We start from the raw sequence: 16,398 nt of genomic DNA, 5'->3' as shown, positions 1-16,398 counted from the left end.
CAGAGGTAGCTGACTCACCACTCCTCAGGGAGAGGTAACCACCCTGTGAGGCTTTGTGAGAAAGGTGGTCTGGGCAGCTTGGGGGAAATATGAAGGAAAAGACAAAGATACAGGAACTCTCCGGCTCACAACAAAGGCCTTCTTTCTTCAACACTCCGTTTTCAACACTGAACTCTGACTCTTGTTGGACTTATCTTTAGACACATTCTATTTATTTGATTAGGGTAGAGGAATCAGAACAACTTCATATCCTGGCCTTCTGAGAGGTCTGGTATGAGCACAGGTATTGTTATCTGACTTGATCTTTACTGTGGTCCCTTTCAGTAACCTCCATAATAATTTCTTAGGTTCCTAAATAACAAGCTCTAAGGGCCACTCCTGGGGTGATATTCAGTGACTTGCCATCAGAATAGTTGTAATCAGCCTTTGTCAATCTTCCACTGTCCCTTTTGCACCTGTCTTCCAATTTCCAGGCACCTGTTAGGCCCAAGCTCACAGTAGGCTGTTATAATGACATCAATTTGGGACCTCAATCAATAGCTCCCTGGTCAGGTGTGTGCATGCTTTGTATTTAGCTCTCCTGTACTCTACATTTGCTAATCCTAGCCAGGAGTTAAGAAAACAATCTGATTACAGATGTAATCCTGTGACCATCTGCTTGATTTATCACTTCCAGAAAGAATTTGCATTTTGAAAAAGGAGCTTCTTAAAGTAAATGAGTCTTTAATTTTGTGGGTTATTACAATAACTGCTCATTTTATATATATTGAGGGAATTTAAAAACATGCAAATGTGCAGGCCTCAAAATTTTGCATTTTAAAGGTCTCCATTAAGCTTTGGGCATCTGTAGTTTAAAAAACTTTCCAGGTGATTCTGATGTACACCCAGAGTTGCAAACTCCTGGCAATTGGTCGATTATGTATGGGACATTAAAACACGTTTTTATTTTTTATTTTTGTCTATTCTTGACCTAAACATCCATCAATTATCCATTGCTGTGTAACAACACACCCTAAAACTTCATGGATTAAACAAAAAATAACAATACTTCTCCTGATTCTGTAGGTCGCTTTGGCTCAGCACGCAGGTCTTCTCCGACTAGTAGTATCAACTGAGTCACTCCTTTGGCTGTATCCAGCTGATGTCTGGGCTGGGTTGGAAGATCTGAGAAGACTTCGTTCACATGGACAGTGCCTCATTCTCTTCCATGTGGACCCTCCATGTGGCTGGTTTGTTTGTTTTCACAGCATGGTTGTCTCAGGTTAATCAGATTTCTTAGACGGTGGCTGGCTTTAAGAATGAAAGCAGAAGCTGCCAGACTTCTTAAAGGATAAACCTGGAACTAGCATAGCATCATTTCTGCTATATGTTACTCACCAAGCCAAGTCAAAAGTCCACTCCGGGTTTATGAGAGTAAGAAGCAGACTATAAATTTTGGTGGGCAGAGTATCATGTGCATAGAGGAAAATAATCAATTCATGGCATCTTGTTTGGAGACTATTTACTGTAACGTCTTCCCATCAATTTGCCAAATAGGAACTTGCAGCATAACACCTTACCTCTGACGAATGTCAATCCTCATGATATAGGAGTTAAGAAGAAATTACTTAGGCAGATAGTGAGGCCACAGGAGTCCTTGGTAAAGTTTTCCTTTTAATGAAAAGCAGCCCCCAAATCATTTTCTTTTCTAACAAAGAGCAACCTGTATGATTAAGCTGCAGACATCGATAAGCAAGCTGGAAGCTTGCACGGGTGAATGCCACCAGTTGTGCCGACAGGAAAAGGCTACCTGGAACTAGGCATGTTCAAAATAGTGGCTCCATCTTCCCTTCTCTTTGCCAAACCATGTGTACAGTAAGGAGCAGACCATATGGCCCCTGCTAGGCAAAGACATAATAATAAGATTAGGGTGGGGCTACCAGCCTTTCCCTCTGCACTATGTAAACATCACGCCTGGTCGAACCAATCTGTGAGCCTTACGTAAATCAGACACTACCTCCTTAAGCCTGCCTATAAATTCTGGTGCAGTCCACCAAGGGGTGTTTTTTTTCCCTTTTGGGAGCTCCTCTGTCTCACAAGGGAGACAGCTGGTCTCCTTTCTCTTTCTTTTGCCTATTAAACCTCTGCTCCTAAACTCACTCCTCTGTGGTCTGTGCCCTTAATCTTCTTGGCACAAGATGATGAACCCTGGGTATTTACCCCCAGACAATGATGCTGCTTCACTTACGCCAAACAAAAAAAGCACCAAATGTCCATATGGACCATCTAAGCATTCAAGACCATCAATGATTCTCTTAAAAAAGATTTGAGGACTCACGGATTTCCTCCCTCTCTAATATTGCTGTAGATGTGGCTCAATTGATCAGTTCTAACTAGAGGAACCTCAGGCAATAAATCACTCCGCATACATTTTTTTCAGTTTCCAAAGCCTAAGGGAGTTTTGTGGGAGGAGAGCATAACCAAATGGAACATGGGCCTTGAGCCCAATAGAAACGGTTTAGACTCTTAGATCTGCCAGCTGTGAGAGACCTTCGGTAAGCTGATTCTCTGAGCCTCTGTTTTGTCTTCAGAAAAGTGAACGTGACATCTTCTCTCAGGCTGTTTGTGAAAACTCAGGGTGATGGTGTTCGTAGATGCCACCTGAACTGTTTAGCAAATGTTGCACCTTTTGCTACTAACATCTCTCTTTTGTAAAAGACATAACTGTAGAAGTATTTAAACTTACAGGAAAAAGAAAGCATTTCGCAAACACTTCTGGGACAAAGAGGAGAGAGAGAGAAAGCTTTGTGTATATTTAATGAGTAAAAGCATATAATTTAAAATGTGAAAGTTAATATCTTGAGTGAGTCACCCAAAATGAATTCTCTGATATTGATAAGCATTGAATGTAGTTTAGTTAGTTTTCCAGAACAATGATTCTACCCTCCTTGGAAAATAGCTTCTAGGAAGTTTAGTGAGGAAGACTTGAGAAGGCGTCAGCACTCTAAGCCAGGTGGGCTGTAGAGTTACAATCTCAAGCAACCGGTAGAGAGAAAAAAAGAAGAATGGATTACAAAAGATGGGCAAGGTGCCTGGAATTTCACACCTACATCATCTCCTTTGTGGTAAAGGGGAAATCCCAGGATCCATAGCTACCCCTGATATACTAGTATATCCTTGACCTATTGGAGCAAAACTATAGAGAACAATGACTGCATTATTTCACAAGACACCCTTTGATCCAGTTTAGAACACTAGTTTTCCATTCTTCTGTCTAGAATGATGCTATTATATTTCTAACTGAGATTCTTTCCAATCCATAACCTGGTAGTTAGTTAATAGGAAAGAAGAATCTCAATGATCTGGGGCCCCTAAACAGAAATGAAGAAGCCTTTTCCCAATCCTGAGATTTTATTCTTGGGACTAAGAGATAGTTAGCTTAAGGATTGGAAGGTAGATAAGTAAAATAGGTTATTGTCTACTGTGTGGTGGCTACTATGCTGGGTACCTCACAATATTTTTCTCATTGTATGTTTTTACTATTTTTCTCATTGTATGTTTTTACAATTCTACATGCAGGCATTATTACTTCTATTTTATGGATGGAGAAACTGAGACTTAGAGAGTTGGTCAATCAGGAAGGGAAAAAATTCAAAACCTAAAGCATCTAATCAGTGTCTTATTATGTAACAGCAAGATGAACAATTCAGAAATGCAAGATAAAACAGTTTCACCTGTCTCAGAATATGATGGAAAAACTTGACAGATATTTCTAAAAGATATACTTAATTTGAGTAATTTAAATAAGCTTGCTTTTGTATATGTAAGGAACCACACAGAGAGGATATTAACTCTTCTCTTACATCTAAGTAACAATTTTTAAAATGCAGTATTTGATCACAATAAAAAAATAACTTTAAAAACTACCCTGGGCCAAGAGCAGTGGCTCACACCTATAATCTCAGCACTCTGGGAGCATGCCTGTAATCTCAGCACTTTTAGGGAGGCCAAACTGGGAGAATTACTTGAGGCCAGGAGTTTGAAACCAGCCTGGGAAACACAGTGAGACCCCCATCTCTCCAAAAACTTTAAAAGTTAGCCAGGTGTGGTGGCATGCATCTGTAGTCCTAGTTACTTGGGAGGTTGAGGTGGGACGATCACATGAGCCTGGGAGTTTGAGACTACAGTGAGCTATGATTGCACCACTGCACTCCAGCCCGGGTGACAGAGCAAGACTCTGTCTCTAAAAATAATGATTTTTCCCAAATACAGATTTTTTAAGTTGCCCTTTTCTGACTATAATTCAGTAAATTTAGGACTCTAGGGCTATAGTTCATATGCCCAACAAATAGCAAAGTAAATAGAATTTTTAAAAGTTTAACTACTGGGAAAGTATGAATATGGAATGTTCTTTAATATAAGCCTGAGAGCCAAGAAAAAAATAAAAATAGAAATGAAATCCTATCTAGGAATCAGTGAAAAGACGATTACTTGTTGTCAAAACCTATTAGAAATAATCTATTATTATAGAAAAATGTGTAGCCTAAATGCCTTTGTTATTTTATCATTGAAAATAAATAATTTTTGTTGAGAATCTAGGGAAAAATACAAAGTAAATCATGAGGGAATACATGGGAATTGATAATGCAAAGGATGAAATTTATGATATAGAAAACAACACAGTAAAATGGATAAAGGGGAGAAAAAGCTGGTTCTTTGAAAAGACCAATGAACAAAATTAACTTTGGCAAGCCTGCTGCAGGAAAAACCAGGGTTCAATTCACTTGCTCCAGGGCACATAGGAGAACATCTGTTATTGATTGATCGATTGATGACAGTTTTATTCTGTCACCCAGGCTGGAGTGCAGTGGTGTGATCTCAGCTCACTGCAACCTCCGCCTCCCAGGTTTATTCTTGTGCCTCAGCCTCCCGAGTAGCTGGGATTACAGGTGGGTGCCACCAAGACCAGCTAATTTTTGTATTATTAGTAGAGACAGTGTTTTGCCATGTTGGCCAGGCTGGTCTCGAACTCCTGACCTCAAGTGATCTGTCTGCCTTGGCCTCCCAAAGTGCTGGGATTACAGGTGTGAGCCACTGCTTTAAATCTGTCATTTAAACCCTGCCCATCTGTACCCAGAGCCCTGTCTAATACATCATATGCATACTATGACAGAAATAAAAAATATTAGAGAATTAATAAACTGACTTGAAGATAGTCAATAAAGGTTTCTCAACATATCCAAGATGCATGGGCAATAAAGAGCTGGAAAGACTTGTATTCTTCCTCCTTTCCCTTTTGTGGTCACAAGTGGTTGATTCCTGGTTCACACTGAGGATTCATGTGTGAGCTATGGCTAGGTCATTATGACATTTTTGCATTTCAGAACATTTCTGTAAGTTTTCCATCAATCCCAAGTATAAAAGATTCAGAGAAAGATGAGGAGACTGAAACTAAGAGGAGCAAAATGACCGGTCCAAGAGAAGAAACCAGAATTGGACCTAAGGGGCTTTATTGAACTTGGTTTATGTATCAGACATATAGAAAACCTTCTATAGTCCATGGGGTATTTTTTTTTTTTTTGTTATCCTCGTTCTTCCCAACAATGATGCTAAGGCACAGAGACGTTCAGCCACCTGCCCAGGTTCACAGAGCCAGTGATCTGCCTGACTCTGCAGCCCATGCTTGCAAACACTCTACTGAAGCATTTCCTAATACCTGCTGGAGCATTTGGGCCCTCCTGATGGGCTCCCCTCCACCTCTCTGCCTCCCACGATGTGCCCTCACATTTCCTTGCTGGCCCAAGAGCTGTGAAACACATTAGGAACTAATAGTCTAGGAGGGGTATGGGCTTGTGGAAAGAAAACACCACAGTCCCCTTCCTCAGCTATACTGTTCTTTCCTTCAGCTGATATTTCTCAGGTTATATAAATGGAATGTTATACAAATGTTTCCGCCATGAGTTTCCTTTCAAAAGATGAATAAAAGAATGAGGCATTTTGTTTTCCTTTGTTCCCTGGTAGCACCTATGTTAAGAATTTGTGCTTAAAACATGACTCACTAATTCTTGGAGCAGAGCACAAGGAAGTATACAGACCTAATAGCTCTGTGAGATGTAGGCTTGAGCTTGTGTGGGAAAGAATCCATTGGAACCACGTAGATGAAGTTTCATTCAAAAACAATCCTCCCCGCCCTTACCCCTTCCCCAACAGCTCCCAACATGACTGCGCTGTTTAAGTAGCCCATTGCTTTCCTGTATGACTGTCAAATATTTCAGGCAAGTGATATCTAGTTCTTCTATAAGTGGGTGCATGCTGAATTGTTAAGATTTATAATTATTAACTGAATCATTGCTTTGTTGTTCGATAGGCAGTCTAGATTTTGGAATGGTTATTTACAGAACAAAGGCCGGAGGGAAGCCGTTTAAATACAGCGCACGGTAAATAAGTTGAAAAGTACCTAATTTTTGTGGATTTAAGTACAATAAGCTTTCCACTAAACTCACTGCATTTTAATTCCTTCAGTCTATGTATGTTATGGGCAGAAAATAGCTTCTCTGTTGGAATGGTGAGATCCAATTCTCAGTGCACAGAAAGACATTTTTGGAACCTGCTTTCTAGAAAGTGACCTATGTGGGCAACCCCTGCTTCACCACCCCCTTCAGCTCCAGTAATTTGATTGCCCAGAATATTCTCATTATAATTCACTGGCACATGAGAACTGCACAAATATCAGTGAGTCAGCGTACTGGCTATTGGGGATCCACAAGCAGGATACTCAGGTGCTCAGGATGTTTTCTTTGGAAGGATCCCTTCTAAAGAATGTCTTGTCTTTGCATGAGACAATGAGGAATGGGAAGTCACTCTGGGTGTGACTATTTATCCCTCTTCTTTCATATTCATTGCTCAATTCCTTCAAAAACCTAAGTCCTGGAGCAAAGAGGCATTTAGGGAGTCAGCTAGAAGGACTCTCCAGAGGCTGATAAAATTTCTCCCAGTAGCCTCTGAGTAGCCTCTGCTATCTATTCATCAGATCCCAAAGCTGTCAGAGAAAATCTGGTATTTTCTCCTGCTAACTGTTGCATAGACTGGCAATCAGGCTTACCACCAAGTTTTCCTTTATTATCAAAATGATATTTCTCCTAGATAACTTAGTGCTCTTTTCTCTGATTTAGGACTCAACAATACCAACCTCACCAACATCAGTAGGACTACCTCTATCATCAGTATCATCACCACCACCCTCAGTAACATTCCCAACAAAAACTACCATCGTGGCTCCTAACCAGCACCACTTCCACAGCCACTGCCATCATCGCTACCTTTCTTTAATTCAGCAGTTATTTACTGAGCAGTTATTTACTCACTTATGCACTGAAGATAACCAAGCACTGTGCTAGTGAAACCAGCCCAATTGCTCCGTAGAAATAATGTGTATGGGTTTTTTGAATAAATATAGAAATTGACTCTCCTGATCTTAAAATTTGAAACTTCTATTTGCCCCATCTGAATTCTCTTCTCAGGAAACTGACCCTCAGGCAAGGGACTGAAACTCACCAGATCACCACATCCAGATAATGAGAGCTCACACCCCTCATTCATCATGACTGCTTCCTTATCACTCCCGAACTCCTTCCTGCTTGTAGCTACGTTCCTTCTCTGCTATATAAACCCCCAATTTTAGTCAGGCAGGCTTGAGACTCATCTCCTGTCTCCTTTGCTGCAGCACCCAGATAAAGCCTTCTTACCTGGCACCTCTCATTGTCTCAGGGCCTAGCTCTCCAAGCAGCAAGCAACAGGACCAAGACCAAACCCCTGGCATTTTGGTAACATTAGGCCCTAAGAATATCAAGAAGATAATACCAGGATTTTTGCCTTGAAGGACAATACTATAGGAACTTAGAAACGTATATAAATGGCAATTATAAAAATGTGGAGAGGTATATGCCATAGGAGGTATATAAATAAGTGATCCACCCACCTCAGCCTCCCAAAGTGCTGGGATTACAGGCATGAGCCACCGCGCCTGGCCACATTTCCACTCTGATCATCTTCCCCTTCCTCTCTCTTTCCTTCTTTTTCTTTTCTTCTTCTCCTCCTTTTCCTCCTCCTCCTTCATTGGGCTGACTGTGTCTAATGTTAAAATAAATGGATAAGGTAACCTTGGCCTTCTTTCAAATATGACAAAGTTGTTCTTTATTTTAATATGTAAAACTTTATAATCAGTTGCAAATTACAAACACCAGACAGAATTTGGCTAAACAGAAAAACTGAGTACACTTAATAATCCCCTATTTTTTTTTTTTTTTCAGGGATCAGGGGGAATGTGAGAAAAAAACGGGGTGGGGGGGAGATTGAAATAATCTTCATTGCAAAATATAATTTTAAAAGGTTTATCATGAAGAATAAGCAATGCTAATTTTCTTTTACATTTTAAGAAATGGGCTTTTAGAAGCAGGGTCATTTGAAGGCAGACAGTTTCTCTGTTCGGGGAACATTCATACTTGCTCCTGGACTTCTAACGTGATATCATCATTTCCTCATACTACCACCATTGCAATAATGTTCTTTTGCCCACACCTTGCCAACTGTACACATTCAACTATAACAAGATACCTAAAAGGATCATACGCTTGAAATATTCCTTAAACCTGTCTAGCACCATCAAACTGCAATGATAGATTCTTGTCCAAAAGTCTTTTAAATTCAGGTAGAAGAGAGAGGTAAGATTTTCTTATGATTTTTCTGGTGAACCTAGCCCTACTTTGATGAGGAGTGTTCTAGTTATCTATTGCTATATTCAAATTATTTTTAAAACTCAGTGACTTAAAAAGTAACCATTTCAAGATATCTCTATTGTGTGCATAAACATTTTAAGATGGATCTAGAATTCATTCCTTTTTCCTTTTCACCTTAACTACAGTGGCCACAGATGCTCTACTGTGTGCCTCTAGAATTTAGGTAGAGCTTGGCTGCTTTCTTCTTGTGTTCCAAGGAACATCAAGCAAGGTAACTCAGTGGTACTCAGCTTGCATTCAGTGGTACTCAGCTGGCAGGTGGGCTGATCTGAGGGTTCCCAGGTGGCTTCACTCACACATCTGGTGCCTTTTTCATAATGGATAGCACAGCTGAAGGCTGGTCAAGCATTTATTTCATCTTGTATCTACTCTGCATGGCTGGCGTGGACTTTTTGACAGCATGAATTCCAGTGGCTGGGATTCGAAAGTGTTCCAAGAAAACTCATTCATTCCAAGAAACCCAGAACAAAGAGAACATATATTCTAAGAAACCCAGGAAGAAGCTTTAAGGCTTCTGGTAACCTAGTCTTGGAAATCCCAGAATGTCACTTTGGCTGCATTCTGTTGATCAATTATGTCCCCAAGACCAACCCAGGTTTAAAAAAAAAGGTTCAGACTCTTTTTTGGGAGGTTACATGTGGTAATTTAATACATTTATATAATTTGTAAATATCAAATCAGTATACTTAGGATGTCCATCACCTTAAATATTTGTCCTTTCTTTGTGCTAGATATACAGACTGCCCCTCTTGATGAAAGAAATAGCAAGGGATCTGTGGCCATCTTTAATATATTATAGAAGGAATAGCAAGAAAAAGTTGAGAAATGAGGAAAAAAAGATGCATTCTTGTCAGAGAACTGAGTCATAAAGTTGGGATGGATTATCAAGTTCATGGGCGTTAAATCTAGAAAGGTAAAAGAAGAGGCGTAGGAGACAAGATTGAGAACTCTGTACTTAAAGAAGTGGGAAATAGGAGAACCGATAAAAGGATATGAGTGATCAGATCAGAGAAGATGTGGATATTGGTGAGGGGGTTGCTGAATGGTGGGGATGGGGAATGGGTTGGAGGTAGGAGACACTGTAAGTAAGTAGAAAAGCCCACTGAAGGAGAGGCAACTGGAAAAGTCTTGGGGAGAATTTGCCCAGGTCCAAACCATATGTTGCTGAGGTAAGAAAGGAACAGATAGAGAATTTCCAAGATGTATATATCATTATCATCTATAGTGTTGTTCATTATGAGACACTCTCCTAGTGGCATGCAGAGTGTAGGAGGATAGGTGGTAAATGAATGAAACTGTGACTTACAATGGCTTGCAAATATTAATAACAGGGAATGTATTGGCTCATGTAAATTAAAAGTCCAATGTTGCATCCAACTTTAAACATTTGATTCAGTTGAATAATGCCACTAGGATTATCTCTCGTCTCTGACTCCTCTGTGTGGTGACATTATTCCTTAGCTATTTCTTCTAATGTTGACAAAATATCTGAAATAAGTATAAACCTCACATCTTCACACCATCAAATCCTGTGTAAAAGAGTATTCTCTCTCTTAGAAACTCTAGCAGATGATTCTTTGTGTTTAATTGGCTAAGATTGGGTTTTAGAATTCAGTTCAGTGTAACCTTTCTCTCCCATCAGTTGCTCTATGCCCTAAGTTTTACAGGGGCAGGCATCAATGTGGGTTTATCAGAGCTGCCTATGACAAGAAGAGTATGTCCCTCTAATTCTGGGACTCAGTATTAGGAGGCCTGTGGCATATTTTATTTTCTGAAGATGGTTCAAACAATACCACCCATCTCACAGACTCTTTAGAACCTTATCATTCTTCCATCAAGTAATGGAGTCTCTTTCTCAACTTCCACTGGCTGAGGGCAAAAAAGAAAAAGAATAATAAATAAATAAATGTAGTCTGTTTTCCCTAACCTTGAATCTAGGCAGTACAGTATGTGACTATTTTGATCTACAGAGTATGGCAAAAGTGATAATATTGTTACTTCCAAGACTAGGGCATAAAAATGGTATGCACTTCCTCCTTATTCTCTTGGAACATTTGCTCTTGTAATCTCGCTCCAGGTTGCAAGAAAGCTCAAGTAGCCTATGGAGAGGATGCAAGGCTTCCAACTGATGCCCTCAGCCAGGCTCAGTAGCAGCCAGAACTAGCCTACCAACGAACCTGCTGATCATGTGCATAAGCCACCTTGAACGTCGATCCTTCTGCCTGGTGGAGCCATCCCAGCTGATGCCACGTGAAGCAGACACAAGCTGTCCCTACTAAGCTCTGCTCAAGTTGGATATTCATGAGTGAAATAAATGACTGTTACTAAGTAATTAATTTTTGGGTGGCTGTTATGTAGCAGTAGATAATTGGAACAAAGCTTATTGACATAATATATCTATATCACATCCTCCAATCCATTTTTTTAAGTAATAAAGTTGATGTTTGTTTTGATTTTCAGCTACAGCTTTACATATTTTGTCTTAATTAGTCAATTTTTTCCAAACTCAAAATGGGTTTTTGTAAGAGTAGTAGTAGGCTCCTGGAATAATGGCAATTCTCTTTCACTGGAGAAAGTTTTGTAGAGAAAACAAAAGAATTTTTACAAGTACTCAACTGGTGAAAACTCATAAACCTTGAAGGTATTTTTAAATTCATCATGCATTTATCAATTTATAAATGAATTCATCATTCATTGATCCATTCATCCATCCCTCCATCCATTTCTAAATCCTCTCATAAGAGGAAATCTAGGAATAAGCCTGATCAGTGAAAGTTTCATGGGAAAGAGGAAGGAGGAAGAAATTATTTTATTTTTAGAGTTTTGGGAGTTAGTGGTTATGGATTTGCACTGGAGAAGATGGGTGAGAAAGTTCAAGGTTTCTAAAATGGGAAAGTAGACCTGGAGAAAATGTTGCAACCAAGATTATAAGGCCAATTACCAGGTCTGATTACCAGAAAATAATTTTTAAAGCAGGAATATTAGGTCATATCCGTACCTGAAAGAGTGATCGAGGCTAATTTGTTCATTCATGTAACAACAATTTATTATGTGCTACTAAGTACCATCACTATATTATAAACTGAGGGTTCAGTAGTGGATAAGAGAAACTAATTCCCTGGCCTAATGAAGATTTCATTCAATGGGGAAAACAAGAAACATATATGTAAATTAGCAAAAGTTAATAATATCATTCAAAGAGTGCTAAGAGCTCTGAAAATAGTAAAGCAGGGTGACTGATAAAACAGGACTAAGCAGGTAACAGTAAGAGGTGATCAGGGAAAAATCCTCTGAAGAAAACACATTTGATCTGGAATCCAAATGGCAAGTAGAATGAAGAAGGTAAATAATTCATACAAGAGCATATTTCTTCCATAGCAAGTGCAAAGACCCTGGGCAAATGCCATAGTTGAGCTAACACCCACCACTGGCTTCAAGTGATGGGTGAGTGATACAGACTCAAGGAAAGGGCCAAAAGGGCAGACAAAACCAGTTCAATTTGTCACTTATTCGTCCACCCATTGATCCATCTACTGATCCATTTATCCATCCATCCATCCATCCATCTATTCAACATACACGTTGGGTGCCCTTTACATACCAGGACCTGTACTGGGCATGGGAACTGCAGAGATGAAAAGATGAACAATCTCTGTACTTGAGGGACTCATCTCACTCTGTGAGATGAACTGGCATGTGACTGAAAACTCACTATATTGGTAACGAGACTAAAATACAGAGCTTAATGATTTAACCTGATACCACCCAAGTAGTTAGTGGTTAGTGGCAGGGCTTCAGAATTTTATTTTCCTTCCCTACAGGGACAACCATTATGTATGAACTATTTTTTCAAACTCTCTTCCTCAGTGGGGCAACACTTAGAGTTTATCTATTGCTAGTGCTTACCATTTTAGGCTCCTTTAATTAGAGTGTTTTAAATTAGTGTTATTTTAATTTTACTTATCTCCTGAGACATTATAGAGGATAAATAGCAAATGAAATAATGTACATGAAAACACATTGTAACCCATAAACCATCATACAGATGTGTGTTATATACAGTTTTATATTTGAGGATATAGCTTTATGCATTAGTACTGCTTCCTCCTCAGGGATGTCTCCAAAAGAATTCAGAGTAAAACAGACTTGTGGATTGATGCTTTAAAGACATTTTATATTTTCTTTAAAAATAAAATTGACTCACAGTAGGTGCTTAATAAATATTTGTTCAAAGAATGCCTAAGATGCAATATTCAGAGACATAGATTCAGTGTAGTAGGTATCAGTGTGGCTACTTGGCTACTTACTGTGCAAAAGATGTCAATTTGTGAGTGCAAATTCATCTTAAGGAAATTCTCTGATTTAATTTAAGCATTGGTAGAGAGATTTACTATTATCCTCCTTGGGAATGAAAAGCATATAGCTCAGGGAAGGAAGATCACATTTTTAGGAGAACTATCTGGGGGCAGATTACCCAAAGTGTTAATTATTATAATTACTATTGTTAAGTTGGTTTTAAAGTCCTATATGATGTAATATCATGTTCTCTTTTTGTTTCTCCAGCTGAGCTGATGATCCTTTAAATAAAAACTACAACCACCTGTCTTAATCTAGAGACTACTCAGTGGTTGATTTTTCAGGATTGGAGCCAGGCTGTCTGGGTTCAATTACAGGCATAGTCTCTTAGACTTTGAATTTGTTTCTTAACTGCTCTGTCCCTAAATTTTCTTTCTTTCTTTTTTTCTTTAGTATTATTATTATTTTTTTGGTAAAACAGGAATTATAAGTAGTACATGCCTCATAAAATTGCTGGAAGAATTAAATGAATTAATTTATGTAGGGTACTTAGAAGAGCATTTATGTTAGCTAGTATGTGTCTACTTACTTTGACCTCCCATTGGATTGTAAAAGCTGGAGAACAAGGGCTCTGTCTTATTTTGCTGATGTTTTCTTCAGTGCTGGGACTAGGGTGAGGTGAGCGAAGCACCTGACTGGCTGCAAAAAACATAAACAACCAAGATAAATAATATTTTAGTGCAGTGCTTTTAAAAATCGAAATTAGTGGCTGGGTGCGGTGGCTTATGCCTGTAATCCCAGCACTTTGGGAAGCCCAGGTGGGCAGATCACAAGGTCAGGAGATCGAGACCATCCTGGCTAACACGGTGAAACCCTGTCTCTACTAAAAATACAAAAATTAGCTGGGCGTGGTGGCGGGCGCCTGCAGTCCCAGCTACTCAGGAGACTGAGGCAGGAGAATGGGCCTGAACCCGGGAGGTGAAGCTTGCAGTGAGCCCAGATGGCACCACTGCACTCCAGCCTGGGTGACAGAGCAAGACTCCGTCTCAAAAAAAGAAAAAAAAAAATCGAAATTAGTGGAAACATTCCATTGTGAACATAATATTTTAAATAAACTGGATTTGTATTAGTCATTATGTAAGACCATTTCATTTGGTCAAGAGAAATTGTTAAACATAGCAATTTCCCCAGATGAAAATGAGATAAGCAAGAAGCTGATTTTGAATATGTTGGTGAGTTTTCTTATCAACAAAACAGGAAATTAAAATTAAAATAAGTTTATTTTGGGTATAAGTAAAATATTTAATCTTAAAATAATGTATTGAATTTTAGTACACCTACTTTTAGACTTCAATATTCTTCAATGATTTTAATGTTCTTAAAAAAGTTACAAACATATTAATACGCCACATGAATGGCCAATAAATATATGAAAAATACTCAATTTCTCTCATCATGAGGGAAAAGCAATAAAACCACAATCAGATATTATTTCAAACCTGTTAGAACAGCTGCTATTAAAAAGACAAATCATGAAAAGTGTTGGTGAGGAGGTGGAGAAAGAAACGTTTGTGCATTGCTGGGGAGAATGTAAATTAGCATAGAAATTTTGGAAAATGGGAGCTTCCAAAAAAAAAATACTAAAAATAAAATGACCACATAATCCACAATCCCATTTATGGGTGTATATTCAAAAGAATTGAAATCAATATTCAAAAGAATTGAAATCAGTACGTCAAAGACATATCTGCACTCCCATGTTAATTTCAACATTTTTCACACCAGCCAAGTTATGGAAGCAATCTAATCTATCAACAAATTAACGGATTTTTTAAAATATAGTATACATATACAATGGTATACTATACAGTCTTTAAAAATAAGGAAGTTCTAATATTTGTGACAGCATGGATGGAACTGGAGGACATTATGCTAAGGGAAATAAGCCAGGCACAGGAACACAAATATTATATGCTCTCACTTATATGTGGAATCTGAAAAAGTCAATCTCCTAGAAACAGAGAATAGACAGGTGGTTACCAAAGGCTGGGTCAAAGGGGAAAGGATGGGGAAAAGGAAGATGTTGTTAATTGAAGGGTACAAAGTTTTATTTATTGGAGAAATAAATATTATTTCTTGGAGAAAAGATTTTAATAATCTATTGCACTGCATGATGACCACAGTTAACAATATATTGTATGTTTCAAAATTACTAAAAAATATTTTTAACATTCTCACATCCAAAAATGATAAATTATTGAGGTGATGGATATGTTGATTCAGTTAAATCTTTTGATAATGTATACATAGATCAAAGCATCACATTGTATCCCGTAAATATACATGATTTATAAATTAAAAATAAAATTAAATTAAATCTTTATATTAAAACATATATAGGCCAGGCACGGTGGCTAGTGCCTGTAATCCCAGCCCTTTGGGAGGCCAAGTTGGGCGGATCACAAGGTCAGCAGTTTGAGACCAGCCTGCTCAACATAGTGAAACCCCGTCTCCACTAAAAATACAAAAAAATTAGACAGTCGTGGTGGTTGGTGCGTGTAATCCCAGCTACTCGGGAGGCTGAGGCAGGAGAATTGCTTGAACCCAGGAGGCGGAGGTGGCAGTGAACCTAAATCATGTCACTGCACTCCAGCCTGAGCGACAAGAGGCAAACTCCATCTCAAAAAAAAAAAAAAAAATGTACATAGGGGCACATGTTCTCATATTCCAACATTGTTTGGCATTACTCTGATATTCCCGGATCCTTGTACAGATTCTAGTGCATACAGGGTGTTCAGTTCATATTTGTGAAAGGACTTGTGAGCTCTATGAGGACAGGGCAATAATATGTCTGTCTGTCTTTTGAATCTCCTCTCTTCAGTGTCTAGTACAGTAGAGAAGTACTAGTACAGTAGAAAATATACTCCTAATACCCAGAGGAGGATAAACAAATGTTAGTTGAATGTTTGTTGAATGAAAAAATTACCTTAACTCCAGCTTAATTTAAACCTTAATTCATATCATGCTATTGAATTTTGTTGTATACTGAGATGTTCACTGTGGATTACAGAAGTCTGCTTTATGAAGTCCTAACCATTGACGTGGGCATTATAATCCTTCTCTTCCACTTGAGATACCGTAAAGAGACTGAGAACAAGAGTTAGCAAGTAGGGAATGCCCCACATAAATCTCTGTGTCTTTCGCTTGCAAAATTACTAAACTAATAGCTTCCAAAAGTTTCTCACCACGATTTTTATGAGCTATTTTTTAGATTGAGGCTACAGTGCAGCCATCACTGCACTCTCCCTGGGCAACAGAGCCTGGGTGA

At 38.7% G+C, this 16,398-nt stretch overlaps 1 long non-coding RNA gene across 1 annotated transcript in view; it reads left to right on the top strand.

Annotated features, from left to right (window-relative positions):
- The window catches only part of LOC130541777 (uncharacterized), a 181,034-nt gene extending 169,800 nt beyond the window's left edge, over positions 1–11,234 (top strand). Inside the window, exon 6 of the long non-coding RNA XR_008955895.2 lies at positions 10,852–11,234. This is a non-coding gene — a long non-coding RNA (uncharacterized LOC130541777). The remainder of the gene's footprint in view (positions 1–10,851) is intronic.
- Positions 11,235–16,398: the final 5,164 nt, after the last annotated feature.

Source organism: Pan paniscus, chromosome 7 (assembly GCF_029289425.2).
Source record: "Pan paniscus chromosome 7, NHGRI_mPanPan1-v2.0_pri, whole genome shotgun sequence".
In the NCBI taxonomy this organism is placed as follows: domain Eukaryota; kingdom Metazoa; phylum Chordata; class Mammalia; order Primates; family Hominidae; genus Pan; species Pan paniscus.
This window is presented reverse-complemented; position numbering and strand designations above follow the sequence as displayed.